Consider the following 16,531-nt stretch of genomic DNA (forward strand, 5'->3'; position numbering starts at 1 on the left):
CAACTCTCTCTTTTTATTTTTTTAAAGATTTATGTATTTGAAAGTCAGAGTTACAGAGAGGCAGGGGCAGAGGCAGAGGCGAGAGAGAGAGAGAGAGAAAGAGGTTAGAGCTGGGGTGATCCGAAGCCAGGAGCCAGCAGCTTCTTCCAGGTCTCCCATGTGGGTGCAGGGGCCCAAGAACTTCTTCTACTGCTTTTTCAGGCCTTAGCAGAGAGCTCGATCTGAAGTTGAGCAGCCAGGACTCGAACTGGTGCCCATATGGGATGCCGGCACTGGAGTCGGTGGCCCTTCCCTCAACTCTCTGTCTTGAGTATTGTGTGTAATATAACAGAGTTAGCCTAGGATTCCACAGGCCAGGACTGAAAGTCCCTAGGTCTGTTAGTCACTCAATAAGTAGGCACACAGACATTTTCTGACCTTGAATGCACTTCCATTTTACTCACCATAAGATGAGAATAAAGACAAAGCATACTTCACAGGGCTGTTTCAGGGACTAAATGAAGTAATGTACATAAATCGGGGGTATAAACTTTCAAGAGTTGGAAAGACATTATTTTCATGGAGTCCCAATGTGAGTTCAAATTGTTGCTTTCAGCTATACCTGGGTGTGTGTGACAAGCTGGTACAGGGGCCTCTGGGAGTCAGTCCGCGTGAGGATGAGGGAGTCATTGTGCTCATGTGCCAGAAAAAGAGACAAAGACCCGTGGGAAGCATGTGGGAAGCTTCAGATGTCTGTGTCCGTGCCCCACCCAGACCCCCTGCTGGGAGTCAGAACTAAGCAGAGAGAGAGGCTCCACACACAAGCTGAGGGAGCAGAAGGGGACATGGCATTGCCACTTTAGTTGCCTGATGAGAAACTAGGATGCAGAAAGGCACATGCTCTTCCCAGAACAGGCGGAACTCCAGAGCAAAGTTCCTAATCTGGGGGAAAGTGCTCTTTGTGCAGGCACAACCACAAGAGGTGCCTGCTGCACCTCACCCTCAGCAGGCCAGGGGGCCTGGAGACTCTGTCAGTACGGAGCGTGAGACAGAGAGTGGATGGGAAACGCTCCTGGGGCCAAGTCTCAAGGGCACGTGATAGCAGTGACTGGTCATTGCTCCTCATGTGAGTCCAGCAGTGGGGGTGGTGTGGGGGATGCCTGGACAAACTCAAGTCGCATTATTATGAAATCAGGGTGAGTTTCAGATGTCGTGTGAGTCCAGACGCCATTAGTTGCTATTTCCATTTGCTTCAGTTGCTTCATGTTCTCAGCAAGTCTGAGAAGGGAACTCTGTCACCCCACAAGGCAAAAGTCCTCCTCTTGACAAAGACCACCCAGAGGCGAGCGGAGGCTTGGAAAGCACCTGACACGAGATTTCAACAAAGGCTGCTCAAATGAGCAGCAGTGGCCAGTAAACTCACTTGGCTCTCATCTCTCTCGGTGTTTTCCAAGCCTGGAGGGGGAGGGAGGGGTGAAGAGAAGGATGTGCAAGGTTATGATACAGGAGCAACATGGTGAGGCAGGGAAGCAGGAGAGGCCCAACAGCTGTACACCAAGAAAATGCAAAATGGCCCTTTTAATTGGAGGTGAGGCAAAGATGAGGCAGTGAGAAGAAAATGCACACCCCTCCCACCTCCAAAGATATAGCAGGAGGTCTGGCCAATGGTGAGAATGTCAGATTTTTCCTTTCTCTCAGCCCACTGCTGTTAAGTCTAGAATTCTGGCCGAGGCATCTTGAGAAAAGCTGTGGACGTGCCCAGCATTGGACATGCCACACAGACGCCTGCACTCACTCAACAAGGAGAGAGGAAATAATTCATCCAAGCTCTGCCAAGACAGCTTTCTGGCCCTCTGATGCTCTCAGAGGTTGAAGGTTGGCTTTTGCCAGACAGGGCGGAGTCCAGCAAAAAACAGGGGTCTGGGTCTCCTGGGCGATCTGAAATCTGTGCACAAATGCCAGCTCTCAGACCAGCTCCATCCAGCCCAACAGTGCCCCGGGCCCTTGCATATCCTCAAGTCAGCTTCACCTGGCAAATTCTGCCTCTGACAGAGTCTGAACACCCGTTTCTTAGCCCATACTGCCTTCCAATCATGGCTCCGAGGGAAAGAGACTTGGCCCTGACTGCTGTGGAAGAGCTCAGTCTTACAATCAGCTGGGGTGGAAGGACAATAGAGCCGTGAGTCCCATCGTCCGCAGTATGGGTCTGGGGAGAGGGTGCCGCATCCTAGAGGCGGAGTGATTTCAGTGGAGTTTGAACAGGAAGGAGGCAGAAGCCAGTGCTGTGGTAGCTGGTAAAGCTGCCTCACTGCTGGTATCCTATCGCTGGTTCAAGCCCAGCTGCTCCACTCTGACCCAGCTCTCTGTTAGGGCCTGGGAAAGCAGCCCCTGGACCCGTGTGGGAGACCTGGAAGAAGCTCCAGGCTCCTGGCTTCAGATCTGCCCAGCTCCAGCCCTTGCAGCCATTTGGGGAGAGAACCTGTGGATGGAAAGCTTCTCTTTCTCTCTGCCTCTGCCTCCCTGTAACTCTGCCTTTCAAATAAATAAATACATCTTTAAAAATTAAAAAAAAAATAGGAAGTAGGAGCTCACCAGGCAGAAAAGGAAATAAAAAGGAATAGTAATTTTGTTAGTGCTTACTGTGTGCCAGGCAGTGTGTGAGTGTGTGAGTGGTGTTTCATGGAGAGATAAGAACAGGTACAGTCTTAGACTTGTACATGTTATGATACATGGACAGAATGTAAATTCCACATAAATATAGGAATGTATTGTGACAGTTGTCAAAAGATAAGGCTAGAAAGGTAAGTCAACATTGAGAAGACATCAAAAGTTTATATATATATATATATAGACTCATAGGTCTGGAAAGATAACATATCAATATACTAGCATTGGTTATAATGGTGAAGATTTTAGTGAGTTTTATTTTTACTCTTTATGTATCTATGATTTTTTTCTATCTACAATTTCTATGTATCTATGATTTTTTTCCAACAAAAAGAAAAGAGGATAAAGAGGTACCTACAAAGTGTGTACTTTCTGCAGGTACTGGAAAGCCACTGAAAATTCTTGAGAAGACCTAAAAAACTATGTGTGAGCTATTGAGGGCTGCTGAAGTAGAAAGGCCCTTGGTGACTCACTTCAATTCCTGCTTCCCAGGAACCAACTTCATGCTACCTGCAGTCCCCGAAGTCAAGGCTATAGGATTAAACTTCCAGTCCCATGAGATAGGAGGCTGCCGGTCATGAGCAAAGAGGCACAGTCCATGTGATGCATTTCTCTGCCCACTCAGAGCTCCCCATAAATTGACAGCAGGCACAAAACAACCTGGCTCAGCACCAAGCACAAAAACAAGGGGGAAAGAGGACAGGTGACAAAGTATTCACAGAAGCTAGAAAAAAAAAAAAAGCAGATTTTTTTTTCCACAATGTAGGATCTTTTATTACTAGAAAATAAAATCCTGTCTGAGTAAATGCCAGGAAAACGATTAAGGGCTCAATTTAGATCAGGAGGCTTGGCTGGGCACTGCTGAGCAGGGAGCTGAACAATGTCTGCCCCACTCTCTGTGCACATCACGTTTGGGGTGAACAGCCCAGGCCCCAGCCAGGCCTCTGGCTGCCAGTTCTGCAGAATTACAGTTAAGCTTTGGCCACTCGGTTTCAGTTAAAAGGATTGTGTGGAAGGAAGGATAAAAGGCCCTTGCGTACAGCCCAGCTACTGCCTCTGAGGTCTAGGAAGAAATGCAGCCAGGGTGGTGCCAAGTTCTGCAGAAAAGCTTCCTCCCTGGGGTTCTCAGGCTCCCCGGCCTGACCCAGGAAGGGCATGAGATGGAGCAGGAGCGTGGGCTGGCTTTGGACTTGGGCCGGCCTGGGTTGGAGGCCCCATTGTACTACTCAAGGGGCCTTTAGGCAAGATTTTTAACTTTGCTGAGTCCCAGTACATTACCCCTATAAAATATAGATAATAGCATTATTATGGGAACACAATGACATGATGTTTGTAAAGCAACAACAAAATAAACACTTAGTAGTTAGTAGCTCCTTCCTTTCCCTTCCTTTCTCCAAGGCCTCTTAAGCCAAAGAATTGTGGTGCAGTGGGAAAGGCATGAGATTAGAGGCTGGGAAAGTAATGTTCTATTCCTGATTCAACTCTGTGTGACCTTGGGCAAGTCACTCAGTCTATCTGGCCTCCCTTTCCTCCACTGAAAACAGCAGGTCTTGGGTTAAATAATCTCTGAGGATCCCTCCCACTTCTGATTCTCAATATTAATTCTGACTATTAGGTAGTTGTTATGCATAGGCACGTTGCTCAGCAATGCACGTGCATTATTTTACAAATATTATTATTCTTGTTTTATGAGAAAATGAGCCTTATGGCATCTTAGGAACTTGTCCCAGATTGCCCAGCCAGAAAAGGCAGATGAAGAAGTGTTTGTCCATGGGGCCAGTGCTGTGGCTCAGCAGGTCTGCAGTGCCAGCATCCCATATGGGTGTCGGTTTAAGTCCTAGCTACTCCACTTCCAATCCAGCTCTGGCCTGGGAAAGCAGAAGATGGTCCAAGACCTTGGGCCCCTGCATCCGAGTGAGAGACCCGGAAGATGCTCCAGGCTACTGGCTTTGGATCAGCCCAGCTCTGACCTTTGTAGCCATTTGGGGAGTGAACCAGCAGATGGAAGACCAATCTCTCCCTGCCTCCCTGCCTCCCTGCCTCCCTGCCTCCCTGTAACTCTACCTTTCAAGTAAATAAATCTTAAAAAAAAAAAAAAAAAAAAAAAAAAGAAGGAGGAGGAGGAGGAGGAGGAGGAGAAGTGTTTGTCTAGATTAACTTCTTTTTAAACCAAGTTATAAAGTCCCAGAGTTCTGAGTCTTCTTACTGAACAGTAATAAAATCAAATCATTCTACAGGTTCCAAGAAAAGTTTAAAGACTTATCAATGCTTGAACTGTAACTGGGTTTTCAGACCTGAGAAATATTGGTTCACTCATAGTCCTGTGAAACAGGCCCCAGGGAAAATACAATCTCCTAGCAGGAGGTGGGAAAGAGAAGCTAGAAACAGTCTTTCCTGGCACTTTCAATCAGGGCAGACAGAGGGTATTGTGGTGGGGCCCCAGCGAGCAGGAAGACAGGCAATTGTCAGCCCAGGGAGCAAGTAGCCCAGAGCTGGTGGTCAGCATAAACAGGGCTGCAGAGGCTCAAAGGCCAAGTGTGTATTCCAGCAGAGATGCAAGCTATTTGAACTATACCACAGTGGAACAAGTGGGGAAGAGGGAAAGTTCTGACTTGGCAGTCCCTGGGAGCACAAGGCCTGAGCCTGACAAGCCACAAGGAGCCTCAGGAAGAAATATTAGAGCCCAGGACTCATGACCCAACTCATGGCTGGGTAAGTGAACACTGCTAAGCCCTGGACCAGTTGTCTGTTGTTCTAAGACAAACCACCCCAAAGCTTGGAGGTTTAGAACAACCAAGTTGTACTATTTCTCACAGTTTTTTAGGTTTGCTGAGCTGACATAGGCAATTTTTCAGGTCCATGTAAGGCCAGCTGGGTCCACTCATATGGCTACATTCAGCTAGGCGTCAGCTAGACTAGAACATCAAAGACGATTCCACTCACAAGTCTGGCAGTTGGTACTGGCTATGGCAAGGACACCTCAGTTCTCTGCCACAGAGCTTCTCATTCTCCAGGACCCCTCTCCACGTAGTCTCTCTACTAGGAAAGTCTGACATAGCAGGTGATGCTATCGGGTAAAACAGCATCAGGTCAATAGGCAAAGAATCAGCTGCACCTCTTCATGCCAGCAATGAATAATTTGAAACGGAAATGTTTTTAAAAGTACCACTAATAGTTCTAAAACATGAAATACTTAGAAGCTAAAACTCATAAAATACTGGAGAAAGAAATTTTAAGAGTTAGGTAAATGGAAAGATACACCACATTCATAGATAGAAAAATTTGATAAAGTTAATACATCAATTCTTATCAAAGTTCAAAAAATTAAACGGAAAAAAGGTAGACTTGTTTGTAAGTGGTATTGAAACAAATAGACATCCATATGCAAAAACATAAACTTTCACTTAGAACTGACACTTATACAAAATGTAACAAAATAGATTATAGAATTAAGTGTAAAAAGAAAAATTAGAAAACTTTTAGGAGAAAATAATTACAATCTTTGATTGTTCTTAATAGGCCAACAAAAACAAAATATAAAAGAAAATATAGATAAATTAGACTTAAAGTTTAAAATTTATACTCTATTATATCATTTGGGAAAAGACAAAAATAGAGTGACATAGAATAGATCAAAATTTGCCAGGATTAAGAGTTGGCAGAGGGTTTGACTACAAAAAAGTAGCAAAAGGGAATTTGATGGAATGACAGCACTATTTCTATTCTGATTTTATTAGTAGTTATACAATTCTATATGTATGTGTCAAAATCACAAAACTATACAACAGAAAAAAGAAATTTTACTGTATTGATTTTTTTTTTTTTGACAGGCAGAGTTAGTGCGAGAGAGACAGAAAGAAAGGTCTTCCTTTTTCCGTTGGTTCACCCCCAAAGTGGCCGCTACAACCAGCGTGTTGCGGCCGGCGTGCTTTGCCAATCTGAAGCCAGGAGCCAGGTGCTTCCTCCTGGTCTCCCATGCGGGTGCAGGGCCCAAGCACTTGGGCCATCCTGCACTGCACTCCCGGGCCACAGCAGAGAGCTGGACTGGAAGAGGAACAACCGGGACAGAATCCGGCACCCTGACTGGGACTAGAACCCGGGGTGCCGGTGCCACAGGCGGAGGATTAGCCTAGTGAGCCGTGGAGCTTGCCTACTGTATTGAAATTTAAAATAAAACTTAGTCCCCAAAATTTAGTCAGCATTCCTCCAAATGCACACCCAGAGAAAATATGCTATTATTCCCACACCAAATATTTTTAAATGTTAAAAGCCTCCGTTAAAAAATGATAATTTAATCAAACAACTGCCTCTCCATTATTTGTGTTTGTATGAGTTTTGTTTACTTGTTTCAGTAGTACCCAGTGTTGAGAAAGGCATGATAAAGTGAGCACAACTGGGGTCAGCATTGTGGCAAAAGAGGTAAAGCAACCATCTGCAACACCAGCATTCCATATAGTGCAGGTTTGAGTCCTGGCTGCTCCATTTCCCATCCAGCTCCCTGCTAAGGCACCTGGGAAAGGAACAGAAGATGGCTCAAGAGCTTGGGCCCCTGCACCCATGTGGGAGATCCAAAAGAAGCTCCTGGGCCTGGCTTTGGATCAGCCCAGCTCTGACCATTGTGGCCATTAAAGGAGTGAACCAATGGATAGAAGGTCTGTCTCTCACTCCCTCTAACTCTGCCTTTCACATAAATAAATAAATCTTAAGAGAGAGAGAGAGCGCGCACAATGAAATGTAAGGAGGGGACATGTGAATTGGTATGGGTTTTCTGGAAGACAATGTATCTCAAAAGCATTAAGTGCTCTTACTTATTGGAAAATAAAGCCACTTCTAGGAATCAACTCTCATGAAATAACCAGACTCTGGTGAAGATAGTTGTCTTGTCTGCATTGAAATTCTGTCTCCTTCATCACAGAGACTGACAACACAATGGGTCCAAAATAATTATTGCCAACGATCTGTAAGGCAATTAACTCCCATAAAATGTCTGCCTCCAGCCAGGAGCCTGGTAGGAAGAGAAGCTTCTATCCCTTGGGCATGTTTGGTCAGGATGCTGCCCTTTGTGTAACAGCATTCAACAGCTATCTACACTCACTATGAACAACAAACATTGTATTCCTAAGGCGTTAGCAAGTGATATTCCTTGCCATGCCTGTAGACTACTTCATGAGAGCAAATCAGGCCAGGGAGTCGGTTCTGAAGACACCAAAGACTGCTGGGAAAGCCAGGGGATTTGGACTGAGAGCCTTCCTGGCATGAGCTCAGCCTACAATGGCAGATTCAGGTGAAACTTGATTTCTAAGGAGACCAGGGGATTCAGGAAGATAGCACAGCTTGGTTTGGCAGTCAAGAGAGAAAAGACACAGACTGCTCTGCGGTCAGAAGGGCCTTGGCTGAAAAATGCCAAGTACTGGCTTTTGGAATCATCAGAAAAAACAGAGACACTTTAAGATGGAGAAAGATCCTGCCATTGGATACAGGATCTGGGTCTTGTCTCTGGACTGCCCCCCAACCCAGGGATCCCCACCTCCTAATAACAGCTGTTCTCCTTGACCCCAGTTAAGTGTGCCATTTGGCCCTTACCCTGTGTTACCTGGATGCTGCAACTTCACCTCTCAACCCTGGCTGTTTATACAACTGCCTCTTCCCAAGACTATGGTTCTCAGAGGCTCTCTTAGTCCTGATACCTGGGCTTTCTCCTGTGCCCCATGTTCCTCCAGCCCCCACTTTACCTACCTATCCTCACACATACCTCTCACTCCCCCAGAGGTCACCACAAGCACTGGGCAGGACCTAGTTATTCAGGAAAGAAGGAATTGTTCCAAATAGTGTCTCTTCAAGTTAGAGACTCTGCATACTGACTTTAATTACAACAGTGACCACCTCCAACAATTACTGAGTGAGCACTCACTGTATTCTAGTTACCATGCCAAGTCCTCTACATGTACCACAAATTATTACAATTTAATCCACATAGCAATCCCACGACATGGGTACCAGTATTGCCACAATTAATATACAAATTTACATACAAGGAATTAAGAGTTCAGAAAAGTAATGTTCCCAGGACAATGGGGATAACAAATAAATCAAAGATATAACTTTGAACTCATTCACTTAGCAAGTTTTACATTAACAGAGCCCCTATCACACACTAGAGTTACATCACTAGCATGGCACTAGTTATAGTGGTGAATAAGACAGACCCAGTCCCCGTCCTCCAGAAGCCTATTGCCGAGATTAGGCAACCCACAGGCCTCTTTTGCTGCCATAGAGCCAAGATTCAAACTCATGTTTCCTATGCCAAAGCTTAAACACAATACTTTCTACCCCACTCTTTCTGGAAATTAGTCCCTCTTGAGCAACATGAAGTCTTGGAAGTTCTCCGGCTGAGGTCAAGCTGCCTGCCTGTATGACTAGGTATTGATGCTGAGCAGATGTTGTACATAGGTATAGATGCTAAGAATCAGAGTACTGGACTCATGGAACCTAAGACTTTTCTTCATAAAGACTTCTTTATTTGAAAGGAAGAACTACAAACAAAGAAGGAAAGAGAGAGAATCTTCTATCCACTGGTTCACTCCCCAGATGGCCGTAACAGCCAGGGCTGGGCCAGGCCAAAGCAAAGAGCTAGGAGCTTCCTGTGGGTCTTCCACATGCGTGCAGGGGCCCAAGTACTTGGACTATCTTCCACCACTTTCCCAGACACATTAGTAGGGAGCTGGGTCAGAAGTGGAGCCCTGGAAAGCGGTGGAAGAAGGCCCAAGTCCTTAAGCCCCTGCACCCACATGGGAGACCCGGAAGAAGCTTCTGGCTCTGAATTGGTGCAGCTGTGGCTATTGCAGTCATCTGGGGAGTGAACCAGCGGATGGGTACCTCCCTGTCTCTACCTCTTTCTGTAACTCTGTCTTTCAAATAAATAAAATAAATCTAAAAGAAGAGGAAGAGGAAGAAGAAGAGGAGGAGCAACTTGGATTCCAACAGGTGCCCAGATGGGATGGTGGCACTGCAGGCAGAGGTTTAACCTACTATGCCACAGCATTGGCCCCAAGACTTTTCTTCAATGTCACTTTTTCACTAAGGTCACTCTAACCACCTGCCTCCCTATCAGCACAGTAAACTCATCTTACCCTGCTCATTTTTTTTTTGTACTAAAATATTATTGTGTCTATTGTTTAGTACAAGTATATGTCAAAAGGTTTGTGGAAAAAATAATAAGTAAATAATCTGGGGGCCGGCATTGGGGTATAGTGGGTTAAGCCATCACCTTCAATACCAGCATTCTATATGGGTACCAATTCAAGTTTCCGCTACTTCATTCCAATCCAGATCCCTGCTAAGGCACCTGGGAAAGCAGTGGGAGATGGCCCAAATACTAGGGCTCCTGCACCCAAATCGAAGACCCAGATGGAGTTCTGGGTTCCAGGCTTTGGCCTGGCCCAGCCACAGATGCTGTGGCCACTTGGGGGGTGAACCAGTGGATAGAAGATCTCTCTCTCCATCTTCCTCTATCTGTAACTCTGCCTTTCAAACAAATAAATATTTTAAAAATCTTATTTTGGTGCAAAAATTTTTTAAATCCATGGATTTTTTTATAACACATACCATCAGAACTTTTTCAGGATCCCTCATATGCATGGATTTCAAAAATTTTTGCACCAAAATAAGCTTATCTTTTAACTCAATGTTTATGAACTTTTTGAAGTTCCTCACACTTTAGTGTAAATTCCCCCGAGGGAATCCTTATTTCTTTTGTTTACTGATATATCCCCTGTGCCTAGACAGCCTGGCCTATAGAAAATACTCAATAATCATTGTTTGTGTGAATCAGTGAGTATGTAGCTATGTACAGGTTTAGCAGACAGATGATGCTACTTAGCTAGGAGTAAAGGACAGGAAAAACAGAAGTGAGCTGGAAGCTAAAGTTCCCACCAATGCCGCATAGGCGTTGACCTCCTGGAAGTCCAGAGAGGGGTGCTGTGAGAACTGGGAGAGGGCCAAGTAGGCCACAGCTTGGAAAACAGAAGACGCTGCAGGAGGAAGATGTCTATTCTTTGTGCTCAGAAGCATGTCAGCCACCTGACTGCCAGGAAGCAAGGGCGGATCAGGAAATGTGTGGCCATCTGTGTTCTGCCAGAAGCTCACAGAGCCAGGGGGTCAGAGGAGCAGTGGGGGGTTGAGGATCAAAGCAGGCAAAGACTGAAGTCCAGGAAGTCTGAGTGAGCAAGATAATGGTACCCATGCACCACAACACAGAGAGGGGCCTAACGTTCCTTTCATGTTGTTTCCCAGGTGTGTGGTCCTTAGGGCTGCATAAGTGAGCACAGAAATATGCTACAGAGAGAGAGAGAGAGAGAGAGAGAGAGAGAGAGAGAGAGAGCTGATGGTACATGTCTCTTCCAAGTTTCAGGTTTAGTGGTCCCATGTTTATAGCTTGAAGTTGTCTGTAGTGGAACTATTTACACCCTGGAAATTGGCAAATGTCATAAATCAGGGATTGTTTCCTTGTTCATTAAGCAGCTGGTTGTTAAATCCTTACCAGCTTACCACTGGTATAGTTTATTATAGAACCGAGGTTGCAGGGAGACTCTGTTCTTGGCTGAAAGAAGGGACTGGAATGACAGGTAGGCAGTTAGGTTGAGTCATACTGTGTGGAAAGACACCTGCACAATTGGGCAACTGCACATACAGCAAAGAACCAAACTTAACAGAACCCTTCCCTGGGGTTCTTTTATGCACTATAGAAATTATGTAGAGATCTTTCTTTTACATTTGGAAGCCAGAGACTCATTTGAATTCATGTATTCGTTCATTTAACAAGTACTAATAGAGGGCCTTTTGGTGCCAGGTGAGCCGGTGGACAATAGAGATGAGCAGACTTATTCTTGCCTTTACAGAACATACTAACACAGGAGTCCAAAAATTACGGCCTGTGGTCTAAATGTAGTTCATGACTGCCTTTAGTACAGCACTCAAATTAAGGGTGGCTTTTATATTTTTAAAGGGTTGTAAAGAAGAAGAAAGGAAGGAAGGAAGAAGGGGAAGAAAGAGATGTGGAGGAAATAGGAGAAGAGGAAGAAGTTACAGAGACCACATATGGTCACAAAGCCTAAAATATTTACTCTCTGGATGGTTACCACAGGAAAAAATTTGCTTACTATTGTTCTATCAAACTGGATAGACCTTACTTCTGTACAGCCACCCTAATTGGCCATTTAATGGGCCAAGTGTGAGATAGGACTTGGCTCGAGGAAAGAAGCAGGAGTAGGTGAGGTGACACTGACACAGAAGGAGTGAAGCTGGGAGTCTCAAAGTTACCAATTAGAAATGTCTATTTGTGAATATTTGCCTGGGTGGACCAGAGGACGAGGTTGGGGTTCAAGTAGAATACAAGGAGAAGATAAGTCAGCGGTTAGCCCAGAGATGCATGAGGAAACAAAGTCAGAGGACACAACAATAGCAGCTGAGGCCTCCAGAACATCTGCTGTGTTCCACACGTTCCAAGCATGTCACATACACCAACACGCTTAATCCTCCCAGCGGCTCTGTGAAGTTGGCTGTAGTCTTCCCGGTTGGCAGATGGGGAAACTGAGATACAGAGCAGTGAAGGGACTTGCCAAGACTCACAGCTACCAAGTAGCCAGGCCAGGATTTAAAAACAGATTGCCTGACCATCATGTGCTTAACCACAGAGCAGTAGAGGAAGGACAGTAAGGAAGGAGTGTGGTGATAAGCTGCTTGCAAACCCAAAAGCCAGCAGAGAAAAGCAGGTGTCAGGCCATAGTCAGACAACAGCATTGTGAACATGCCCGATCCTGTGGCAGACATGACTGAGCTCTCTCGCTGCCAGGCTTGGTGCTGGAGGCTGTGGGACGGAGATGAGCCAGACTGGGTCTGAAGTGGGTGGGCAGTTGTGAGTAACCAGGCCATGCTAATGCAGTCTGGATTAAGCCCTGTAGAGCACTGTTAAGGCTCATCCCTGGGAGCTGCACCTGTAAGCTTGGAGCCAGGTGTCAGGGAAGGATGTGGGGCTCAGGCTGCCTACCACCACCTGGATGAACCACCCTCTGGAGTAGGTGACAAAGCAAACACCTGGTGTGCCCAACACACCTCAATGTGAAGAGAGGCAAAGGCTACGTCCTGAAGAAAGCCAGAGAAAAGGCCAAGTGGCTTAGAAATGGAATGGTAAGCAGCTGGCAAGCCCAGGTCAGCCAGCAGAAGCCAGAAGCAAGCAAGCAGAAATGGAAGAAGGGGATCCAGGCAGGTTTGTTTGGGTCTTTAGGCCACATGGCCTTCTCCACCCCCCATAGCTTCATCCATCATCTTATTTCCAACAATTTCATAAACTTGAACCTACTGACACTGACACCCCCTAGGAGTGAAAAGATGCTGCCATTGTTTACACCAATGTTCTCCTATCCCCTCCCCCTGCCAGCCACCTGACCTTTCCAGAATGAGCTCATGGCATTCCTCTACAAGGAATGGTGTCAGCTTCCTATTCATATTCAAATTTCTCCCCAGAAAACTACCATCCACAACCTGCTGGTGTTGGTGACTTCACCATTCTTCCTCTAAGAAATATCTCAGCAGTCACAAAGGCAAAGATAGCAGCACAAGTAGTCAACAGTTCTTGCAGAGAGATGTCAAGGTTTTTGGGTGTTTGAGTGAAACTGGAAGTCTTACGGTTTACATAGCAGGGAAAACTGACAGTTGACAGAGTTGCAGGCTATTCCAATCATTATCATGTCCCCAGGAGTAACGCTCAAAGACTCATTGATTTTTTTTCTGACAATAGGAAGAGTAGTATGTTAGATTTAGTTCTTCCTTCCTGGTTTCCAGCATAACCATTGACAGGCAAGTCCTGAGTATTACCTGGGACACAGGTGCTGCTGTGCAACTATGTTGCATGTCCATTAACTGCTTACCCAGAACTCCCTCTTCCTGAGAACAACTCACCCTGCGCCCTCCACCTGACAGGTATGTTCTTTGGTGGCCTTGTCTTCTCCCACCATGATTGTTGGGTCAAGGTTGGCAGTGGACCCATGGTGAGCCAATCAAGGCCCTTCCTTGGGATCCTTCCAAGTAAAATTAGAGAATCAGTCTCTCTTTGATGGTAGAAGTTGAAAAAGTTGAAAAGAGCTTTTAGTTGCTGTATAAACAACCAGCTGGAAAAATTAGGAAAGCGGCAGTTAGAGAAGATGAAGGTAGACATAGTACCAGGTGTTACTGAGGTGAAAAAGAGTCTTGGCAGCTTCCAAGTCAAGAATCCGGTTGTGCCTGAAGCCAAGCTGCAGGCATACTTCCTGCAATTTGGTTACTCAGTTGTTTATTGGATTCTGTGAGGAAGTACTATCAGTACTATAGGTGTTATTTAAGTTGCTTCCAGCTTAAGTATTAACCTGGTGTCTAGTTTCTCCTCTACCTCTGATGCTACTGACTAACCGATGGCATGGGAAAAAGCAGAGTTCTACAGAATGCCCGCAGAGAACTCCCAGCTTTGCTCTCGTTGTCAGGGCACGCTAAAGGAAAGTGCCAGGTGCAGTCTGTCCCCCGCACACCAAATCCAGCAAGAAAGGAACAGTCACCTCCTTCTCCATCTTTATCCCCACCTTCCTGCCTCTCTGCTGGCTCTAGCATCTCTGGCTTCTCATTTGCTTGGCCACTCCAACTCGTGTCTACATGGTGTGTCTGTCTGTCTGTCTCTCTCTCTCTCTCTCTCTCTCTCTCTAGATTCCAACTCACTGCTCCACTCCAGGCTATTTCTCTCCTTTCAGCTTATCTTCCAGGTGTTCAAATATTCTAGCCAGCAACCTAAGCTTGTCTCTGCTTGTCAGCATCCAGGACCAAGCCTGGTAAACACAGTGAGTCAGTAAGTCTTAAATGGTTTGGGATCATCTAGAACACTCACAGGAGCACTGAAAAAGACAAAATTAATGCCGGCACCGCAGCTCACTAGGCTAATCCTCCGCCTTGCGGCGCCGGCATACCGGGTTCTAGTCCCGGTCAGGGCGCCGGATTCTGTCCCGGTTACCCCACTTCCAGGCCAGCTCTCTGCTGTGGCCAGGGAGTGCAGTGGAGGATGGCCCAAGTACTTGGGCCCTGCACCCCACGGGAGACCAGGATAAGTACCTGGCTCCTGCCATCGGATCAGCGCGGTGCGCCGGCCACAGCGTGTCGGCCGCAGCAGCCATTGGAGGGTGAACCAACGGCAAAGGAAGACCTTTCTCTCTGTCTCTCTCTCTCACTGTCCACTCTGCCTGTCAAAAAAAAAAAAAAAAAAAGACAAAATTAATGTGGGGGAAGAAATGGTCATGAATTTGGAGAAACAGAAAGGACATTCCAACCAGAAAAAAGAAAGAAAAAGGAATAGACAAAAACACTGAAGCAGAAAAAAGCATAGACAAGAAGATTAGAAACAAGAAATAATCCAGGCTAGGCTACAGTGTTGTCAGAAAGGGAGCAGCATAAAGTAAAGATGAGCAATAAAATGGAATCAGATTACACAGGGTCTTAACTATCAGGCAGAGGAGGTTATACTGATATATAGGCTGCTGTCATGATAGGTGACTGAGCAGAGCAATGACATTAGGAAGTAATATTTTAGGGGCCAGCACTGTGGTGCAGCGGGTTAAAGCCCTGGCCTGCAACACTGGCATCCCATATGGATGCCCGTTCAAGACCCAGCTGCTCCACTTCCAATCCAACTCCTTGCTAATGGCCTGGGAAAGCAGTGGAAGATGATCCAGGTCCTTGGGCCCCTGCCACCCACATTGGAGACCTGGAGAAACTCCTGGCTCCTGGCTTCAGATCGTCCCAGCTCCGGCTGATGTGGCCATCTGGGGAGTGAACCAGTGGATTGAAGACCTCTCTCCCTCTCTGGCTCTGCCTCTTCTGTAATTCTGTCTTTCAAATAAATAAAATAAATCTTTAAAAAAAAAGAAAGTAATATTTTAGCTATATGCTTCTTACAGACGATGAGAGACAAAGAAAGTATCTCTCTGGATTACACAAGAGATAATGCTTATTTTCTCTGCCAAAACCAATCTTCATTTTCCTAGAGGATTTGTCATTAACTGCTTGAATATTTTTGTTTTTAGCGATGCTGCTTTAAAAATAATCAGTTGTGGGGCTGGTGCAGTAGCGCAGTGGATTAATGCCCTGGCCTGAAGCGCTGGCATCCCATATGGGCGCTGGTTCAAGACCTGGCTGCTTCACTTCCGATCCAGCTCTAAGCTCTGGCCTGGGAAAGCAGAAGATGACCCAAGTCCTTGGGCCCCTGCACCTGTGTGGGAGACCCAGAAGAAGCTCCTGGCTCCTGGCTTCAGATCGGCACAGCTCCAGCCATTGCAGCCTACTGGGGAGTGAACCATCGGGTGGAAGACTCTTTCTTTCTCTCTGCCTCTCCTCTCTCTCTGTGTAACTCTTTCAAATAAATAAATAAATCTTTAAAAAAATAATCAGTTGTGGGGCTGATGCTGTGGCGTAGTGGGTAAAGCTGCTGCCTGCAGTGACAGCATCCCATATGGGCACTGGTTCAAGTTCCAGCTGCTCATCTTCCAATCCAGCTCCCTGTTATGGTCTGGGAAAGCAGGGGAAGATGGCCCAAGTCCTTGGGCCCTTGCACCTACATAAGAGAGCTGGAAGAAGCTCCTGGCTACAAGTTGGCCATGTAGGGAGTAAACCAGCGGATGAAAGATCTCTCTCTCCCTCTTTCTACTTCTGCCCCTCTGTAACTCTGCCTTTCAAATATATAAAGAAATCTTTTTTAAAAAATCATCAGTTGTGTTCAGGGACAGTGATGTGGTGCAGTGGATTAAGCTGACATCTTCAATGCCAGCATCCCATAATGGCTCTGTTTCGAGTCCCAGCTACTGTACTTCCAATC

The 16,531-nt window shown here is 46.1% G+C and overlaps 1 long non-coding RNA gene across 1 annotated transcript in view; it reads left to right on the plus strand.

Annotated features, from left to right (window-relative positions):
* LOC138847438 (uncharacterized) overlaps nucleotides 1-16,100 on the plus strand; it is a 31,548-nt gene extending 15,448 nt beyond the window's left edge. The window contains exon 2 of the long non-coding RNA XR_011385268.1: nucleotides 15,744-16,100. This is a non-coding gene — a long non-coding RNA (uncharacterized lncRNA). The remainder of the gene's footprint in view (nucleotides 1-15,743) is intronic.
* Nucleotides 16,101-16,531: the final 431 nt, after the last annotated feature.

The sequence above is a fragment of the Oryctolagus cuniculus genome, chromosome 1 (genome assembly GCF_964237555.1).
Source record: "Oryctolagus cuniculus chromosome 1, mOryCun1.1, whole genome shotgun sequence".
Lineage (NCBI taxonomy): Eukaryota > Metazoa > Chordata > Mammalia > Lagomorpha > Leporidae > Oryctolagus > Oryctolagus cuniculus.